We start from the raw sequence: 21,836 nt of genomic DNA, 5'->3' as shown, positions 1-21,836 counted from the left end.
CATAGAATGACTTGGGTAGAGTACCTTCTACTTCTATTTTGTGGAATAGTTTGTGCAGAACTGGAATTAGATCTTCTTTGAAGGTCTGATAGAACTCTGCATTAAACCCATCTGGTAATGGGTTTTTTTTTTTTTTTTTTTTGGTTGATAGACTATTAATTACTGCTTCTATTTCTTTAGGGGATATAGGATTGTTTAGATCATTAACCTGATCTTGATTTAACTTTAGTACCTGGTATCTGTCTATTAACTTGTCCATTTCATCCAGGTTCTCCAGTTTTGTTGAGTATAGCCTTTTGTAGAAGAATCTGATGGTGTTTTGGATTTCTTCAGGATCTGTTATGTCTCCCTTTTCATTTCTGATTTTGTTAATTAGGATGCTGTCCCTGTGCCCTCTTGTGAGTCTAGCTATGGGTTTATCTATTTGTTGATTTTCTCAAAGAACCAGCTCCTCATTTCTTTGATTCTTTGAATAGTTCTTCTTGTTTCCACTTGGTTGATTTCACTCCTGAGTTTGCCTATTTCCTGACATCTACTCCTTTTGGGTGAATTTTCTTCCTTTTTTCTAGAGCTTTTAGGTGTGTTGTCAAGCTGCCAGTGTGTGCTCTCTCTAGTTTCTTTTTGGAGGCACTCAGAGCTATGAGTTTCCCTCTTAGAAATGCTTTCATAGTGTCCCATAAGTTTGGGTATATTGTGGCCTCGTTTTCATTAAACTCTAAAAAGTCTTTAATTTCTTTCTTTATTCCTACCTTGACCAAGGTATCATTGAGAAGAGTGTTGTTCATTTTCAACGTGAATGTTGGCTTTCAATTATTTATGTTGTTATTGAAGATCAGCCTTAGTCTATGGTGATCTGAAAGGATGCATGGGACAATTTCAATATTTTTGTATCTGCTGAGGCCTGTTTTGTGACCAATTATATGGTCAGTTTTGGAGAATGTACCATGAGTTGCTGAGAAGAAGGTATATCCTTTTGTTTTAGGATAAAATGTTTTTTAGATACCTGTTACGTCCATTTGTTTCATAACTTCTGTTAGTTTCAGTGTGTCCCTGTTTAGTTTCTGTTTCCACTATCTGTCCATTGATGAAAGTGGTGTGTTGAAGTCTCCCTCTATTATTGTGTGAGGTTAAATATGTGCCTTGAGCTTTACTAAAGTTTCTTTAATGAATGTGGGTGCCCTTGTACTTGGAGCATAGATATTCAGAATTGAGAGTTCCCCTTGGAGGATTTTACCTTTAATGAGTATAAAGTGTCCCTCCTTGTCTTTTTTGATAACTTTGGGTTGGAAGTCGATTTTATTCTATATTAGAATGGCTACTCCAGCTTGTTTCTTCAGACCATTTGCTTGGAAAATTGTTTTCCAGCCTTTCACTCTGAGGTAGTGTCTGTCTTTATCCCTGAGATGTGTTTTCTGTAAGCAGCAGAATGTTGGGTACTCTTTGTGTAGCCAGTCTGTTAGTCTATGTTTTTTTATTGGGAAACTGAGTCCATTGATATTAAGAGATATTAAGGAAAAGTAATTGTTGCTTCCTATTATTTTTGTTGTTAGAGTTGGCATTCTCTTCTTGTGGCTGTCTTCTTTCTGGTTTGTTGAGGGATTACTTTCTTGCTTTTTCTAGGGCGTGGTTTCCGTCCTTGTGTCATTTATTTTTTCTGTTATTATCCTTTGAAGGGCTGGATTCGTGGAAAGATACTGTGTGAATTTGGTTTTGTTGTAGAATACTTTGGTTTCTCCATCTATGGTAATTGAGAGTTTGGTGGGTATAGTAGCCTGGGCTGGAATTTGTGTTCTCTTAGTGTCTGTATTACATCTGTCCAGGCTCTTCTGGCTTTCATAGTCTCTGATGAAAAGTCTGGTGTAATTCTGATAGGCCTGCTTTATATGTTACTTGACCTTTCTCCCTTACTGCTTTTAATATTCTATCTTCATTTAGTGCATTTGTTGTTCTGATTATTATGTTTCGGGAGGAATTTCTTTTCTGGTCCAGTCTATTTGGAGTTTTGTAGGCTTCTTGTATGTTCATGGGCATCTCTTTCTTTAGGTTTGGGAAGTTTTCTTCTATAATTTTGTTGAAGATATTTGCTGGCCCTTTACATTGAAAATCTTCATTCTCATCTACTCCTATTACCCGTAGTTTTGGTCTTCTCATTGTATCCTGGATATCCCGGATGTTTTGAGTTAGGATCTTTTTGCATTTTGTTTTTGTTTTTTGTTTTTTTGTTTTTTGTTTTTTGATTGTTGTGTCGATGTTCTCTATGGAATCTTCTGCACCTGAGATTTGCTCTTCCATCTCTTGTATTCTGTTGCTGATCTATGGTTCCAGATTTCTTTCCTAGGTTTTCTATCTCCAGCGTTGCCTCACTTTGGGTTTTCTTTATAGTGTCTACTTCCCTTTTTAGGTCTTGGATGGTTTTATTCAATTCCATCACCTGTTTGGTCGTGTTTTCCTGCAATTCTTTAAAGGATTTTTGTGCTTCCTCTTTAAGGTCTTCTACCTGTTTAGCAGTGTTCTCCTGTATTTCTTTAAGTGAGTTATTAAAGTCTTTCTTGATGTCTTCTACCATCATCTTGAGATATGCTTTTAAATCAGGGACTATCTTATCGGGTGTGTTGGGGTGCCCAGGACTGGTTGGGGTAGGAGTGCTGTGTTCTGATGATGGTGATTCGCATTGGTTTCTGTTAGTAAGATTCTTATGTTTGCCTTTCGCCATCTGGTAATCTCTGGAGTTAGTTGTTGTTGTTGTCTCTGGTTAGAGCTTGTTCGTCAGGTGATTGTCTCTATCAGCAGAGCTGGGAGACTAGTCTCTCCTGAGTTTCAGTGTTGAGAGTACTCTCTGCAGGCAAGCTCTCCTCTTGCAGGGAAGGTGTCCAGATATCTGGTGTTTGAACCTGCCTCCTGGCAGAAGTTTTTTTCCACTCACCATAGGTCTTAAGATCCCATGGAGGGTCCTGTGGGTACCTTGCGGGTGTCCGCAGACTCAGCGCCCAAGGTACCCTAGTGCTGGCGTGGACCAGAAGGGACTTGTGCTCTTGATCAGGTCGGGTTTTTTGTTGCCCTAATTAATGCAGTCTTAGGTCTTGCGAGATTGGATTGGAGCAGAAGCTGTGTTCCACTCACCACAGGTCCTAAAATCCCATTGAGGGTCCTGTGGGTACCCTGTGGGTGTCCAGAGACTCTGTACCCAAGGTACCCCAGTGCTGGCATGGACCGGAAGAGACTTGTATCCCCTCAGGAAAGGACTTTCTGAATAGGATTGTGCTAGCACAGATAAGAAGATCAATACATAGCAAATGGGACTTCATAAAAATAAATCTTATATACATAAGTGGATGCTATCATTGGAGTAAATTGTCAAGCTCCAGTGTAGGAAAAAATCTTTACAAGATATATATATATATATATAATTGTGGGATACTATCTAGAATATCCAAAGGGCCCCAAAACAAAAAAATAAACAAATATAAATCTCAAGTAAACAAACAATCCACTTAAAATTCATGGTATATTATTAAATCATTATCCCCCTCCTGTTCAACCCTCTGACAGTTCTTCATCCCATTCCTTCTTTCTCAGCTATGAGAGGATGGCCTCATACCTCCTGTACCCCACCAGACCTCCCAATTTCCTGGAACTGCAAGTCTCTCAAGAGTGGAACATTTTCTCCCATTGAGGCCAGACCAGTCAGTTCTCTGCTGTATATGTGTCAGGGGCCTCAGGCCAGCTAGTGTATGCTGCCTGGCTGGTGGTGTGGTGTCTGAGAGATCTTGGGAGTCCAGGTTTGTGGAGATTGCTGGTCTTCTGATGGGGTTGCCCTGCTCCTCAACTTCTTCCAGCCTTTTCTTAATTTAACCACAGGGGTCCCAGACTTCAGACCACTGGTTGGTTTAACTATCTAATTCTGTCCCAGTTACCTGCTTGTTGGGCCTCTTGGAGCACAGCCATGCTAGTCTCCTGTTTGTAAGTACATCATAGCATCAGTAATAGTATCAGGTCTTGGAGCCTCCCCTTGAGTTGGGTCTCAGTTTGGACAGGTCAATGTACCTCCTTTCCCTCAGTCTCTTCTCCATTTTTGTCCCTGCAGTTCTTTTCCAAAAGAACAATTATTAGTCCGAGGTTTTAACTGTGGGATGGCAAACCCATCTCTCCTCTTAATACCCTATCTTTCTACTGAAGGTGGATTCTACACATTCCGTCTCTCCATTGTTGGGCACTTCATTTAAGGTCCATCTTTTTGAGTATTGATATTCTCTCACCTCCCAGGTCTCTGGTACATTCTAGAGCCCCCCCCCCCCCACACACACACCTTCTACTTCCTGAGGTTGTATATTTCCATTCATTCTGCTGGCCCTCGGTGCTTAACTCCTAGTCTACCCCTCCAAACACACACACACACACACACACACACACACGTTCTCAAAAGAAATTCAAATGGCTGAGCAATATTTTTATTGTTCAAAATCCTTAGCCATCAGGAAAATGCAAATTAAAACTACTTTGAAGTATCATCATACCCTAGTTACAATGGCTACAGAATAATAAAGACCTGAGCAAGCTGAAGTCAAACAAAATCACAACATGGAAACAGGAGGCAAACACTATGCCCTTTCCCATCTGAGGAACTACAGGCAGTTGATGGCTTTACGGAGAGAAGATATCTGTTCTTAAGGGTTTAGAATACTGCACATCTAAGAATACCAATTGTATTTGATGTACTTTAAAAAAGGAATAAAAGGGGGAAAATTGGCTCAGAAGAGAAGGTAGCTCTGGAAGGACATAGAAATGAGTATGATAAAATGCATTGTACAAAATTCCAAAATAACTACTAAACTTATTTTAAAACTTAAGAATCAAATATCAAAAAAATTCTAGAGTGGATATAGGGAAAGAAGAACATTTATTAACTGTTAATGGGAGTGCAAAAGGTACATATGAAAATCAACAAAGTGTTTTCTCAAAAAGCTATAAACAGAGATCCATATGATCTAGATATCCTACTCTTGGGTATATACCCAATGGAATCTATATATGAACATGAGGATACTGTTCATTATTGCTCCACTCACATCAGCCATAAAATGAGAACAGCCTAGTTATTTTCCAATGACAGATGAATGAATAATAAATGTAGTATATTTACATCAAGAAATATTATTCATCTATAAATTATGTTTAAAGTATGCAATTACCAGGTATATGGATGGAGCTGATAATAGTCATTCTGAGAGAAGTAACCCAGAAACACAAAGCTAAACATCACATTATTTCTCATATGTGAATGCTAACCTTGAAACTTTAGATATGATTTTTAAATTGAGCTATACATAAAGGTCAAAAAACTATGGAGAAGTGGTGGGAATGGCTTTAAGGAAGGGTAGATAGAATACAGGTAGAATAAAGGCTTCTTGGAGAAAAATGAAACCAAAACGATTAAATAATACAAGGGATTGAGGTAACCACAGAGGAGGAAACTCTTATGGAAACTTTCTGCTTTATAAGCTTCCAAAATATACACTATATAAAATCAGTTTAAACATTTCCAAATAATAGAGGGCAACATCCCCCTTAGATGCCACAGGCTATCAAATAAAAATCCCAGTGCAAGCAATAGGTTATTATTTTGGAAGGGTGGGTAATTGTTGGTTGGGGTCATGACATAAACCTTCAAGCATTACAGACTATTAGCAGTGCTTTTGGCTATGCTCCAGAAGGTGACAGCGAGACCATACTGCTGAAAACACCACGTACTTCAATCATAGAACAAGGAGATATTACCTAAGAATCTTGCTAGCTTTCATAGGGCTAGAAGGAGAAAAGTAAGTATCAGTTTTGTCCAATAATGAACCCTGCATATTTCAACAATGAATAGACAGGCTATGTATCTCCACTGATGCAATAGTATTATAAATGTTACAGGAAGAACAACCACTTTCTGATTAGACTTGAGGCCACAATACAAGATGAAACCTATGGGCACCAGGAACCAAACATTGTATAGACTTGTTCTTACTTTCTTTCTTTGAAAGGAAACAAGTCAGGTGTGATGGTACATGACTGCAATGTGAGAACTACAGAGTTGAGGCAAAAGGATCAGGAGATTGTAGCCAAATCCTTTCACAAGATACATCATAGACCCAAGTGCTTCTACTATTAGTGTGGCAAGTACATATAGTATTAAGTCAAGTCTTAATGAGCAATTAGTGCATCACTCAACTCTCATTAAGTAAGTTTCTTCTTGTAGTAGATGGAGATTAACATGGATACTGACAACTGGTCAATATTCAGAGATAGATGGCTGTGGAGTGTTCAGACATAAATGGAAATTTGTACCACACCCTGTTTTCCAAGGCTCAGGAATCATTGCTCAAAGGGAAACAAAAAAAAAGGATTACCAGAGCCAGGAGTAGTAAGATGGCTACAAAAAAAAATCATATTTAACAGCACAGTTGCACGTATGAAGTAACAGCAGCATGACAGCATACACAAAACATGCTCACATAAAACCAGACATCATTTAAGCATGGAAGGGCAAGGTAGTCACAAAGTCCCTAAACTAGCTGGGAAGCTGTCAGTAACTTATGACTGCTGAGGACAAAGAATCAGTTTTTCATTACATATGCAGCTACTAAGAGGTAGTCCAAGATGGTCCAATATGCAGGTTGTACTGGCAACTCTAAAAGGACTCTGGGGATTCAAATTAAAAAAATAAAACTTAGAAACAAAAAAAGTAAAACTTGAAATTGGAAAGGAAGACTTGTGTGGATAACAAAATAATTGAAAGTGGTTAAGTGGAGAGCAGACTTGATCGAAATACACTATTTGTCTGTAAGGAATCCTCAAACAACTACAGAATGTCCAAGGCCAAAGTATCGCATTTGTGGGCTCTTCTAAAATAAAGAAAACAAGTTACACAGTTCCTATTCCAAAAGGACAAAAACGGGGTATAGGGACTGTAAGATTTTAAAAAACCCAAAATTCAGCAACTCCTATACCTCAGTATTCAGCATTTGAAACTCAGTTATCATCTAGCTCTAAAAGGCTTAGACAAGTTCATTGCTCCAAATGTGCTATAAGCAACACAAATGACCACAGTTTCTGTGTACTGACGTTATTGTCCCAATGCAGCATAATTTCATTTGTTTCAATACTGCTGATTTCTTATTAATTAAAGCTGATGTTCAGCCCCAGCTGAACAGCTTCTTTGTCCCTGTTGTATTAATCAGGCTTCTATAAAGGAAATGAAATGATAGAATGAACACACATACACAAACACACAGGACACACATGGGTTAGTGAAAGAGGAGATTTGCTACACTAGCTTAAAAATGTTTCTGGGGAGTCCAACATCTTCTGTCTCACAATGGAAAGACTACGAAGATATCCGGTAGCTACTCAGTTCAGGAGCCTGGTAGTCTCAGCAATCTCAGTCTGGAGCTGGAGTCTTCAGGGGATTCCAGGAGAGCTGCTGATCTTCAGTCTATGTCGGGTTTCTCAAAAAAAAAAAAAAAAAAAAAAAGCAGCAGCAGCAACAGAATTGGCAAACATTAAAATGTGAGTGAAGTAAAGAGGCAAAAGGCAAAGTTCTCCTCTAAGTCCTTTTCTGGGGCTAGGGGACTGTCACCCGAAGGGATAACTCAGAGTTAGGATGAGACTTTTTTTTTCCTATAATTTGACTTTAAAAATCTTCTCAGGGACTACCTAGCACCTTAGGCTTTAGTTGGTTCTAGATGTAGACAAGTTGACAGCCAAGAGTAGATATCACACCTTTGAAGCACAGGAGGATTTTCTTCAGTGGGGTAGTTTCTTGCTAATCATAGCCAAGCCTTCAGCCCCAGCTGACCAGTAACTACAGATTATCAATTTTTGAATTAATTAAATTAAAATGTAAAAATCATTCTATGTTCTCTCTTCTTAATATATTAGCACTATTAATATTATTAATTCAAAATATCACACAAACATCCTGGCAATCTTTGCTTCCCTTGGAAACCTCCCAAGCCAGGCCTTCATTGTCTGCATCTCTCAGCATCCTTATTCCCCAAGCTCCCACAGAATGTCTTATTATGCTTTGAGTCCCAATGATGGATTTCTCATCTCTAAATTTTAAATGCTTCTAGAATCTTACCCCAAACACATGGTGACATTGATCACAGCAATACTCCACTCCAAGTACCAATTTCTATTCTAGTTTGCTTTTCTGTTGCTGTTATAAAACCCTCAGTGCTCTTTACTGGCTCACTAACTGGTTTATTGCTCGGTGAGCTTTCTCATGAAGCCCAGGTCTACCTTCATCAAGATGTTACTGCTCAAATATGAGTTAGATCCTGCCACATAAATTAGCAATCAAGAAGTGCCCACAGATACATCCACAGGCCTATCTACTAGAGGTAGTTCTTCAGATGAGGCTCTCTTCACAGGTGATTCTAGGCTGTGTCAAGTTGGCAATAAAGACAAATAGTATAATGCCAGTTGCTATTTATTATTTAATCATTTGTTTTCATTTCACTTAGCAAATTTAAATCTTAAATGATTTCATCAAGTAAATTGATGAAATGAGCTTTTGATTAGATGAGAATAAAATAATCCTGATGTTATTTTTTACTTGAAATTTTTTGTAGCATTCACTTTATTTTTTATTAGATATTTTCTTTATTTAAATTTCAAATGTTATTCCCTTTCCTGGTTTCCCCTTCGAAAACCCCCTATCCTTTCCCCCTTCCCCCTGCTTACCAACCCACCCACTCCTGCTTCCTGGCCCTGGCATTCCCCTATACAAAAGAGGATAGGACTTAAAATTTAATAGAGTAAAATGATCATCTATTGTTGTTTCCCTCAATTTTCAAGTCATATTCATAAAAGGGATAACCTCTATGTTTTGTTTTCTCCATTTAATTTCATTTTGCTTTGCTTTGTTTAAATGTTTGTCTGAACTATATTTTTTCACACTTACAGAAACTTGATCTCTTAAAGTTTTTAGCACTCTATTAATTTCCTTTACTTACAGATTTTGAAGCATATTTCTAAATACATTTTTTTCCTGTGAGTCGATTACCACATTTCCTTTGCTCAAGAATCTATGCTCTTAGCCCACAATGAGATTTCAGAAGTAGGAAAGTTACTTTCATTTGATGTTTCAAAAGCAATGCATTTCTCAGTTCCCTGTTATTAAAATTATATGTACTATTTCATTTGTGATTCATGTTTCCAAAGTTTTGCAGCCAAAGATAAAGGGGGAAAGGCCACCTGGAAACACTTTTTCTAGCTAGAGTTGCAACTTTATTACATTTGAAGTCTTTAAACTCTATCATATTTAGTGAAAGAAGACAAATGGCAGTGCCTTCTTGCCATTTTCATAGAGAATTTTCATGCTTTTAAATACTGCTGTGTGAACTGTGAAACCCTCTTGGTTTATCAAGCAAACTTCCTTTATACTTGGAGGAAAGGCCACTCAATGTTTTCTTATGCTTCCAGCCTACCCCTAACATTTTGGCCTCTTTCCTATGATTACTGCCACAAATAGATAAGTAGTCATCTTCATCTACTTCCAATTCATATTATTCTGCTATAACTAATGCCACTCGTTAAGCAGCTCAAGTCACAGGCCTGCGGTCCATTTCCACGGCCGCAGTGGTTGTTACCGAAAGGCATATGACCTAAACCAAGCCAACATGAATGATACCAAGAACTCTCATTAGAACTGATGAAAAGGAAGCACTTTTACCATTGGAGTTGCTAAGGTGAAGACAACATCCCAGAATTACTTTGAGACAACTACAAGACTGGCATCTGAAGAAAGAAAGAAGACAGTGAGGGAAAGAAACAAAAATAAGAGATTGAATGTGATAATGTGAAATACAGGACAACAAACACTAACTATAAGACTAGAAGCTAACTCACTTTGCTGCCCATTAGCTAGCTTTCTGCTACTGTGACAGGCTACCAGAAATAATCAACTTAAAAAGAGGACTGTTTTTCTTATATGGTTTCAGTACATGATTGGTTGGCCCTCTTGTCATTGACATTGTAGCAGTAGAATACATCATATTAAAGTAATAGGAAAAACAAATGGCACATTTCATGGTCACCAGTAAGCAAAAAGAAAGAAGAGGGAAAAGAATCCTCATATCTCCTTTGAGAGCATACCCTAGTGGCCTAAAACCTTCCATAAAGCCCCATTGCCTAAAGGCTCTACTACCTGTAAATAGTGTCACGGAGTAGAGACAAAGCTTTAAACACATGGGAACACTCAAGACTCAAATGTTGGGCTATGTTAACACTGCCAGTGATGTCTTGGAACAGGTACATTTTATATCCTTCAATACTCTAAACTCTTCTCGAGAAACACATTTGCAATCAGGATTTAAATACGTTCTTAGCCAAGTTTTCTTATGTGAAACACATATTAGGCTCACATAGTTTAATAGTTAATTTTAAAATATACCCTAGGATATTATACAATTAATGCATTTTAGATGCAGAAGAATGGAATTAACTCATGGCACAAAATACATGCCTGTAAGTATTCAAACTTAGTTTGCTTGTAAAACCATCCTTCTTTGGAAAAATCTGAAATCTTTGCTCTGGTGTCTAATGACTTCACCTTTTTCACATGTAAAACATTTTCATTTTGCCCTCTATTATATAAATCTCATTTTTATATCCTAGTAACTACCATCTATCTCCATTCAGCCAACAGGACTCTGTATGTGCAAACTTAGGCTCACAAGAGCTCTCTGAATTTCCTAGCCCCATCAGCTTCATTGTAAAGTGCATGACTGTTCTAAACTCTTTTCTTATCTTGTTACCTCAACAGTACTTAATTTTATACAGTCTACTTCCTTAGTATTTCTTACACATATAACCTTATTTCAATTTCTGTCGTCATTGCTTAGATAAGGTTCACATACATTCTATTTCAGAAATCCCTTACAGGTTTTTCTTCCAGCCCATCCTTAAGAGATCTATCAACACTCTTTTTCTAAATGCAGATCTCGATGTGAGTTCTGTTTCAAAGAATGTCTGAACAAGATCTGGGATTCAAACCAGATTTGCATTTATAACCCCCATCTTCCTCTGTGCACAGTGCTTTATAATCTGAGCATATCTATGTGATGGCTAGCCTGACTATGAACTTGACAAGATTTTAGAAGCCACCATGGAAACAAATCCCTTGGCATGTCTTTGAGGTCTTATCTAGATTGTATTAATTGATGTGCTAAAACAGACTCCAAATGTAGGCAGTACCATTTCAGTGTCCAGGGTCCTTGACTGAATGAAAAGGAGAAAAGAAGAAGAGGAAGAAGGAGGAGGAGGAGGAGGAAGACGAGGAGGAGATTGTTGGCAAGTATTTATTTATTGATTGATTGATTGATTGATTGATTTTTGTTTTTTTCGAGATAGGGTTTCTCTGTGTAGCCCTGGCTGTCCTGGAACTCACTCTGTAGATCAGGCTGGCCTTGAACTCAGAAATCTGCCTGCCTCTTCCTCCCAAGTGCTGGGATTAAAGGCGTGCACCACCACGCCCAGCTATAGCCAAGTATTTATGTCTCAGCTTTCTGAAGACAGACACAGTAAGAAGTTAAGCTCTGCCACATTATCTTTCCCAGCGAGACCTTCGGTGCTCAAAATATATGCAATACCTAAACTTTATTCCTTCAATTTTCTTTTGTGCTTCACAGCAAACAGGAAAGTAGTTGATACATCTACATCAAGTATTTTTAAACTTATTTTTGGGGCAGAATTTGGTTTAAAGCGTAAGAAATATTTATGGACAAATCAAATACAAAATTGGAAAACACACCCAGGTACTACAGCAAAAAATTGTTATTGTTAAGAGAAGTAAGACCTCAGAATCATGGTGGTAAGCTTCTTCATGATCTGCACCTCCCTAGAACATTTCTTGCAAATCAAAAATAAGAAAACTGGGGCCAGTCAAGATTCCTGCCCTGTTCTTTTACTATGTTTCTAGTCTTGTGCTTTAATTCCCTTTCATTGTTCTGTAATCTGTTTATTTACTGAAGATCATATATAAACTATTACTTTGGAGAATTTTTATGACATATTCAAGAACAGGGAGAATTTTTTTTTAACTGAAAGTGCTAAAATGTCAAATAGTTGCCCTTTTGATGTATCTAGTGTGGAAAATTATTTGGCATGTAGAAAGCTTTCTTGTGGCCTAGATTTCAATATCATTTCTTCCTCTTAGCAAATTCTATGACATTACACTTGTGGTCACCTACTATTTGTGGTTAGCAATAACTTGATTTGGAAACCATCTATATTCCTTTTGGAAAACTATCATGGAGGAAAATGGGATATGTTGGTGGCTTTCATTTAACATCTTTTGAATAACTGTTATTATGTTCATGTGTTCCCAGATTTTTCTCCAAAATTAGCCCATTGAATTAAGCCAGTTGTATTCCATTGTATAAACTTTACAGCTTCCTCAATAGCTTTGCAGAAACTTGAAATTAATTTTCAGGATATACATATTCCCTATCCCTGAGAATTGTTTTATACACAGAGATGCTTTGTGGGTAAAATGATCTCTCTTTCTCCCTAAATGGTGAAAGGGTGACAATGACTTCAGTCTTTGTCTTTTCAAAGACAAAGAATGCTAATGCTGGAAGGCTTATGTTTACCTGACAGAAAAGTAAATAGAATAATACCCTCCAGGATATCAGGAAGTGAGGCAAGCAGAGGGAAGTAGGAACCTAGAAATGAGAAATAGAGCCAGGCAGAGGTGGCACATGCCTTTAATCCCAGCACTTGGGATGCAGAGGCAGGCAGATTTCTGAGTTTGAGGCCAGCCTGGTCTACAGAATGAATTCCAGGACAGCCAGGACTACACAGGGAAACCCTGTCTTTAAAAAGAGAGAGAGAGAGAGAGAGAGAGAGAGAGAGAGAGAGAGAGAAAAGAAAAAAAAATAAGAAATAGGAGTGATACTCTATTTAAAAGACAGGAACTAAATCCAGGAGTAGCATACGCAGAGGGAGAGCTTGAGCATGAAAAATGCAAGAAAAATATTTTGGAAATGAGGGTGTGATTGTGTCTTCAGTGTGAAATGCAGCACTATATCTGTGTCCATCATGGTTTGGCCTGTAAACGCTTTTAACCTTTCTTACTCCTCCAGATCCATCTTGATGCAGCCAAGACTGAGGTCAGGTAAGCCTCCATTCTCATAACTCACACAGCGCTATGACTGAAAAGTCACAGAATTCCACATATTTTCTAAAGAAATATTTCTATATTCTTCCCATCAAAAAAATAGTTGCAAACATTTTAAATTTTCCATCAGAATAATAATCCAGAAATAATTTGATGATAAGATGAGAATGAAGTTATAAGGAGACAAAGAGACGAAGAGATGAAGGGATGAGGTGAAGGGAAATGAAGGTATGAAGTGTTTGAAAAGATGAGAAAATGAAGGGATGATGATATGAAGGGAAAAGGGAATGATGGGTTAATAGAGTGCTTCTGTTCCAGCCAAGACGACCTGAATATGATTTCCTAAACCCGAGCAAATATACAAGAAATTATAATACCTATCAGGTAAATTCCTGGAACTCACTGCTCAGCCAGTCTAGTTTGATTGGTGAGATCCAGATCAGCAAGATACCCTGTTTCAAAGGAAGGAAACAGTGACCACAAAGTTATCCTCTGTCCTCCACGTGCATGTTCATTATGCTGTGAAGTTTTATGTCACCTTGAAAAAAGCTAACATTATTTCTTAAGAGGGAACTTCATATAGGAAAATGTTTCTAGAAATACAAAGTTAGGTGTGTATGAAAAGGAGGGAGATCTGTGGGGAGTTGTGCGAGGGTGTGACTATGACCAAAATATAATACATGAAAATTTCAAAGTAAAGAATATTTGAAAAATATTTTCATGCTTGCTTTGGCAGCACATATACTAAAATTGGAACTATACAGAGAAGATTATCATGGCCCTTTTTTTACTTAACTAGTAAAAAAAATAATTTCAAGACAAAAAAAATAAATAAAAAGTGTACAAAAATAAAACTCCAGAATTAATTTTCCCTCCAGACTTCTCTAAAAGTGGGAATTCACTACTGTTTGTCCTATAGTGTTAAATGAAAGATGGGTGTAGCACAATTTTCCCAAATTACCAACATTAACCATAACATCCATGTGGCTGAACATGGTGAGTGTGCAGCAGTAAACACTTCAGGCATTCACTTCAGTCCTGTGCCTGTGGGAATCAGCTGTGGGAGAGTTTGGATTTGTCGTAGCTATTAAATCACCCCAGAGAAACTACCTGTCACTCTGTCTATTCAAACCTTGAGGAGGTGGTAAATGGTTAATTCTACCTGTACACGTATGATAGCCTAGATAAGTCATTGCCCCATATTTCCCATGCAGTGTACCTTTCAGACCAGGAATTCAAATAAAATCATTTTGAAGAAAGGAAAACTCTTACAGTGTTTTCACAGAAAAGGGAATTAATACATTCTTCTTGAATCAAAATTTAAATTAATTCATTTTAAGTGCTACCAAAATCAAACCACAAAGAAATTCAAGCTATAATTTAATCCAAGAAGAAACCTTCATCTTTTTTTTAATTAACAAAAGAACATTTCAAAAAAAATACTTGTTACTAATTCTATTTTGCTGACATATGCCAATTATATTCAGAGATATTGTTCTGTAAGCCTGTTGGGTCACACACCAACCTAAGAGAACAATGATGCTGGATTAATGATTGCAATGAAAGCTTTCAAGTTCTCATACTCAATTACATGCTGACAAATGTACCTGTAAGTCATACAAATTTATAAAATTGAAATAACTGCATAAAGTACATATATTTTACACACTTGCCACAATCCCTGAGAGATGGAGACTCTCCTCTTTTTTTTTTCACATTTGTAATATTCTTTCCTTATTTTTCAGCGAATTAGTCAGTTGTATACATGTTTAGCCACTTCATCACTTAATACCTGTATTCACTCATCTCCATAAGACATTTCAAACTAATGGAGAACAATATAATCTACCCACTGAATGACCTTCTGTGGAAGCCCAGTTGTTTTATGATTATGGACACATAATTTAACCTGGAGAACTCATATGATGATAGAACAAATGAAGCAAGAGTTATTAAAAAGACTGAAATTAAGCAGAACTATCAATGTTTTCAGGTATTCGTTCATTACTTTCATGACAGAAAAATGCAAGTACACTCTTATAACCACTCAGAAGATAGGAAATTTGAGATACTGGGGTTGGACTGCATGGGAAAATATTGTGTGCATATGGAAGTTAAGTTCCTGGAATTTGCCTGTATTCTGTACTGATAGGTCTATATCTGCTAGCAATTTGGGGATTGTGAGCACACCAAATGGCAAAACTACTAAAGACCTTGCCAGTGTGAATGGTTAGGTATTAGGTCATGATTTACATCATTATAGATTATTTCTTAGATTTACTGAGTGAATGAAATATATTTTCTTTGTGTGTATGTGTGTGTGTGTGTGTGTGAATGGAAAAAATGAAATGAGCAAACTTTAGTTTGCTTAAGTTAGAGATAGTACATGTATATCAACATTAGTCAGAAGAAGCCTTAAGAATTTTATGTAGAAGAGATTCTGGTCATACTCTGGAACTCAGGGTATATTCTAACTTTACTTTGGATTAAAACAAAGCTAAATTATAAGTTTCCCTTAATTTTCCCTTTCTAGTTTTTAGTATTTTCAAATTTTAGTGTTATCAAACTCAGCCACAATTCAGAAAATTATTGCAAAATGAAAGATAGGTGTTTCAAGTAAGAATTGTCCCAATAATATTATATCTCCTGTGTGAAGGGAGACGTCTGAAAGAAATAATTAATCTATTTAGTGGAAATCTGTAGAAATCCAGGGAAGAAATCTCATTTTCTTTTCAAAGCAGCTTTTCAACACAATTTGAGTCTCCTGAGTCCTTCTAGGTTTTCCTTGACACTTTGTGCTTTTAGAGATAGGTCAAGCATCAAGTCCATCTGAGATTTATCTTATGCATCATTTCTCCAACACAGATTTACCCCCAGTGTAGAAGTCAAGTAGAGTATTTAAGCTAGTGGTGGTTATTGTATACTTCATCACATTTGCATGATCTTTTTTCGCATCTTGATTAACAAAAGGATTTTGTAGTCTTTCCTTGGCTTTCCATTATTACCTTGGCTTTCAAGGTTTTAGAAAAATCTCTCAATTGTGCAAGAAAGTCATAGTTCCAGTAGTGTTTCTTCATCTTGGTTTGGTTAAAATGTGAGGTCATGAAGTTTGGCCACTCCTCTGAACCTTGCTTTGCCTTTCTCTCCTTCAATGATATCATGCTGGCATGCATCCGTGAAGTATCATTCATTCTCCCTTGCACTTTATTCTTTACCACTTCCCTCTTCCTCTTACATGCACATATACACACACATCCGCACAGAGAGGAAAATCTATATGTGTCAGACATTCAGCAAGGGAAAGACAAAGGCACTGAGTTAATTACCCATCATTTACTGCTGCTGAGAAGAGCAGATGGCAGCAGACGATATGTAAATGGCAAGGGGCAGTGAATTATTCGATTTTTTTAGATTAATCGTCGATGACAAAGAAAGTGATTACAGGCTGTGACATTTATACAAATGTATAAAGTACATCACACTAAAAAATTGAGCTTAATATTATTATGAGGGTGTCAAGCATATAAACACTATTGTCACAATAGAAAGCAACAAATTTACAATAATCCAAGAATCCAACCTCCCTCTATCTAAAAAGTTTATAGAACCACAGACTCTAGGGCGAAAGATGACTCAAGTCTGAATATCATGGAATAGTTTTGTAAAGTAACCAGATTATACCAAGGCAATCTATGTATGCAGGAGGATGATGCATATTGAGGCATAAAGCAAAACAAGATTTTCTTCTCAACTGATCTAGTGCCTGCCTTAGAGAGTGGGCTGTAAAACAAAACAAAACAAAAAAGGTGCTAGTAAATGAGAAGTAGACATTAAAATAAAACACAATAATTCACAATGAGGTCCATCAAGGGTGTGGATGAAAAAATAATTCAAAAAAGGAAAAAGAAAAAGAAAGATTGCATTCCTATTCCTTAGAAATACTATTGTCATACCAGACGTGTACAGATAACGTCCCTATAATCTTTAAGAACACAGTGAAGAAATTTCTGCCCAAGATTCCTTATTGAACACAGACAAGTGCTCACATGTATGCTTGTGCAAACACACACACACACACACACACACACACACACACACACACAAACCACCACCACCACACCAACTCCATTCCTTTGCAGGAAAGAAGCAAGCAGAGTAGCCTATTATTTCCAGTTGCTTCAATAATTAATTGGTACATGAGAGAATCAGATGCTTTCCTTGGCAGATCAGAGAATTTGCCCCATCATCAAAATGTCCTCTATCACCCTGTTATTAAATCTATATGATGTTGATATTATTATGAAAAGAGAGCCACAGAGCCACATTTGTTCTCTGAAAGCATTCCAGCCACTGCAGTCCCCGAGGCTGCCCTGTGGGATGAGAGCTCATCTCCAAATATTAAAATCAAGAAAAAGGAAAAGCTTGGGGCACATCTATTTATAGACTTCAAAAATACTTTCAAAATATTCAAAGCAAAACATTACCAAAATTGCTGCTGAGTATTCCACAATTGTACACTCTTTGTTGACAATGGACTACCATTGTCAACAAAGGATAGGGCAGGAGAATGGGTCAGGAGCTGGTTGGGGGAGGGGTGCTGTTAGTCAGCAGCCCCTGCAGCAGCAGTGGCAACACTAGATAGAGCATTTATGTCTGGCAGTCCATTTTGAATGAACATGGGTTCAGAAATAAAGTGCAGGCAGAACCAATCTGCCCTGAAGAAAAGCACAGAATAAAATATTGCACAAAGAAATGAGAATTTCCAGGGTGGCTTAAACTGCAAACCAAGCTGGCAGGTGCGCAGAGCAAACCATTAGCATTGTGTGCCCTTTTCGAAAAATATAAGTGTTTTGCTTTTTGTTTAGCCATAAAAGGAATATTTACAGATGCAAATAATTCTGATTTATATCTTGGTATAAATATGATACCGAATATCATTTAAAATATTTTAAATAGCTTTTAAAATAGTTACCTGTAAATACATGTAGCTGGAATTATATATGAGTATACTTGCAACTTAGTTGTTCTCACCTTTAATCAAAATTGAGTTCAGGACAAAACCACATTATTCTTATTCAGCATTTTATATGGTTATGAATGCAATCTTTTCTGAGTAAAAATAATAAGCAAAACATTAGTTATTGCCTGGATTCTATGACAAATAAAATGGGGGCAATTGTTTTAGGAAGATGCTGGGTAGATCAGCACCATGAGTGTCTTTCTCTTTGTACTCTTGGGTTATGACTTAAAGGTACAGTGCTTTGTCTTTAATCTTAATATTAGTGCGTAAAATATAAGCCAAGTAAAGTAATACAACATAAAAAGAGGAGAGTGTTCTGGAAGACTTTTCACTTAGAGATTTCACAAATACATGTGAAAATTAACAACAGAAAAATAGCAGTCTCTTGAAGCTGAAGATGTTTGCAGCTATTGAACCTTAATTAAGAAATTCAAAATCTGTGTTCCCCTCAAAAAATATTTCATTTTAATAAAAGTACCTCAAAAATATTTTAAAAATATTTCTTATTCATGCACATATTTTCTGTTGGATATTCTTTGGGTAGTAACAGACATCTCCCCTCCTCAGTTACTGCAAAAGGCAAAAGGCAAATGGAAATGAAGAAATGGTTGTTCAGATTTCATGAGAATATCCAGGCTGCAACAATTTATACAATGCAATATTTCTGCTTTATCAAAGAACCAATTAATAAAACAACAGGAATGAAAGCAGTACTGTAGGTAACCAAACACAATTTTATTTGCTTCATAACAGATTATAGTAGGGACTTGTGCTTTAATAAACACATATCACTTATTAGTATTTATTAGCAAATTTATGTATAATTATATAGTGAAAAATGTAAAAGATCAAAATTATTATATAAGTAATAAGTATTTGTGTTTTTAACAGGAATTATAAACACAAAAGATATAAATATAGGATTATTATGTATTATTATATTCTAGCTACTAGTGCTTTACCATAACTGTACTTTGTCAATCTCCATTGCATTAAAAAAGACTCATAAAGAAATGCATTTGCAGAAATAGAAGCATTTATAATGAGGCCTTTGTTCAAAATAGTATCTAGAATTTATTTTAAAGGGATTAGTTTAGAATTTTAGGGAAATATAACTTAGGAAATATTGTCAAATAGCAAAATGATTTATTTCAGTAGAATACTAGTAATGTCACTAAATTAGCTCTGCATTAAATGAAACAAGAATTTTTAACTACATGTAAGAAGAGGGTTAAAATTTGAAAGAGCTTTCTGCTTACAGAAGGTCATAAACATTTCAAAGCCCACAAAAGAAATCCAATAAAATAAAGCATTTCTTAAAATTGAAAGACAAAGATCTCGCTAGATTCTAGAGATAATTTATGGGTTTTGTTTATTTCTTGTTTTACTACAATAGATATATTGTAAGCCTCTGCAATCTGAAATAGAATTACAAACCTGGCCTAGCACAAAGAAGTATACAATTCATTTTAGCTTATTCTAGTGCTTCTGTGCCCCACCTTTTAAAACACTATCATTTCTCTTTGTAAAATATCTTAGAAACGGTTTTGCATTGTGCATGCATACAAACATATATTCTGCATATTAAATATTTAGCTTCATTTTATATACATAATACATTTGTTTATAACAACAATCAGCTATTCTCCAATGGCAGAGATAGAAAGCCTCTGCAAGAGAATACATACAATCGCTCCCTCTCTTTTTAAAAAATATATCCAATTGGGGTAATATTAATAGTACTTTAAAGCACAGATTATCTCCAATTTGCCTACTTTCTTATTTATAGATGCTAAAATACATTTTGTCTTTTAAAAAGAACATCAATTCTAAGACATAAAATTCTGTCTTGTAAGAATGGATCTTACATTTCATCTTAGGATGCTTCTTCCCCGTTCAACTCCACTGACTCCATTTTTATCAGTTCTATTTTTAAGTGTAATACAGAATTTACTATAGCAACCTAAATCCAAATCTTTTTTTTTTTTTTAATGCCCCTTCTTCGTCTAAATCAAGCACATACAGCCCTCTGTTGGAAGGACTTCAGATTGCATTGTATTGCCTTTATTTCAGCAAAGAGCATGCTTGGAATGCTATTGGGATTTTGTTTTGTTTTGTTTTTTAATTTTTATGCTAACAATTTATATAACAAGAAGGAATAGAATACCAGGTTATGTTCACCTTCACAAAACTGCAGAAAACACTTTGTGCCAAAATAATAAATTAAATAAGCACATGTTACATTTGTCCTAGTGATTCTAATCTGTGCATTAATTGAAGGAATGATGATAAACTGGCAATTTTATTCCTCTACATTCTTCAGTCAGTAAAACACTAGGGTACTGTTTAGACAGAAGAGAATTAATACAGGCTTCCATGCATTTAGCTTGTAAGAGAGATCCAGAGATGTGAAATATACTCATTTGACAAGTAATCATTTAAATGGGTCCTACTAGCTTTTAAAGTGTTAAAATATTTATATATTTATGTGCAACCACAATATTTTCCTTCATTTATAAAAGACGTAACCCAAAGAGATTTCTCAACTTTTGAGGGTTATTCTAAAAAAAAAATAGGTTCTTTTAGCACATTTTTAATATCAAGTTGAGCAGAAAGTCTGCTGGCATACGAAGGTGCCACCTTTCTTGGATGACTGTGTCTTCCCATATGCTGCAAACATCACCCCGGTCTCCTGCAGGTTTCTTCTATGCATCCTGTCTCCTACTGGTTTTTTAACAGTAGCAGGTTTCCTATCACTTCCCCCTATCCATATGTCTGTCCAGTTTAAACATCAGCCTCATCCTCTTGGATAACTGTCTCCACCAACCTAACCCACCTCACATTTGTAAACACCATGCACTGAATCTCATCTTTGAAAAGTCATTGTTGCTGTGCATGAAAATAATAAGTGCTCCGTGGCATCTTAATTCACCTTGATTTACTAGAGATTTAATGCATTTTCTTCTTGAGAGCATCCTTTTTGTCAGTGCATGTGGTAGACTGTCAAATATGAACACTTACTGATACAATTTTCAATCATGTAAAATGTACATCCAAGTCATACCTTTTAGTAAATATTAGTAGCTCATCTACCATGGGGAAAAGATGGGGGAAAATGTGTGTGCACACCACTTTGGCATCTTGCAAAATAGAGATAAAAAGTCAAACTAATTTACTTAAGGTGGGCGTGGTCTTTTATAGCTCCAGGCAAAGGGCATTAGGTCTATTTTTAAAAAGACTCAATTATTCCACATTATATAAGAAGATATTAGAAAGTGGGTCTTGGAAACCTTCTTTACATGAAAGAAAATGCTGATCTTCTTACCCCTAAGCCAAACCAGCTTTGCATTCATACTTATTTCAGTACATCTAGTGTGTAGAAGTGCAGATGAACACTTCCAGAATATATATTACTGTATTTTTAGGGAATGAAAAAAACTTAGACCAGAGGAACAAAACAAGCAGCCATGAAACAGTAACTTCTGGTAATTCAAAGTGGAAAGGAAATGCTCATTTAAGGGAGAACCGCTCACCTTCACATTCACCTTCTTTTCTCTTCTTTTTATTATCTACATTTATTGTTTATACACTTCACCTTTTAATATTTTTTCACTTCCTTGAGAATCTGGAGAAACTCTATGTTTTCTT

General features: G+C 36.3%; 1 long non-coding RNA gene and 1 pseudogene across 1 annotated transcript; one reads left to right on the top strand and one right to left on the bottom strand.

Annotated features, from left to right (window-relative positions):
• Positions 1-4,434: 4,434 nt before the first annotated feature.
• Positions 4,435-20,107, bottom strand: Gm30223 (predicted gene, 30223). The gene is made up of 4 exons (NR_153388.1): positions 20,057-20,107; positions 13,546-13,620; positions 9,722-9,786; positions 4,435-7,490 (listed from the first exon to the last, which is right to left on the bottom strand). It is a non-coding gene; the product is annotated as a predicted gene, 30223 (long non-coding RNA).
• On the top strand, positions 13,893-13,984 carry Gm26485 (annotated as a pseudogene).
• Positions 20,108-21,836: the final 1,729 nt, after the last annotated feature.

This window comes from Mus musculus, chromosome 3 (genome assembly GCF_000001635.26).
Source record: "Mus musculus strain C57BL/6J chromosome 3, GRCm38.p6 C57BL/6J".
NCBI classification, from domain to species: domain Eukaryota; kingdom Metazoa; phylum Chordata; class Mammalia; order Rodentia; family Muridae; genus Mus; species Mus musculus.
The sequence above is the reverse complement of the archived record's forward strand: the minus strand, read 5'-3'. Positions and strand labels throughout refer to the sequence as shown.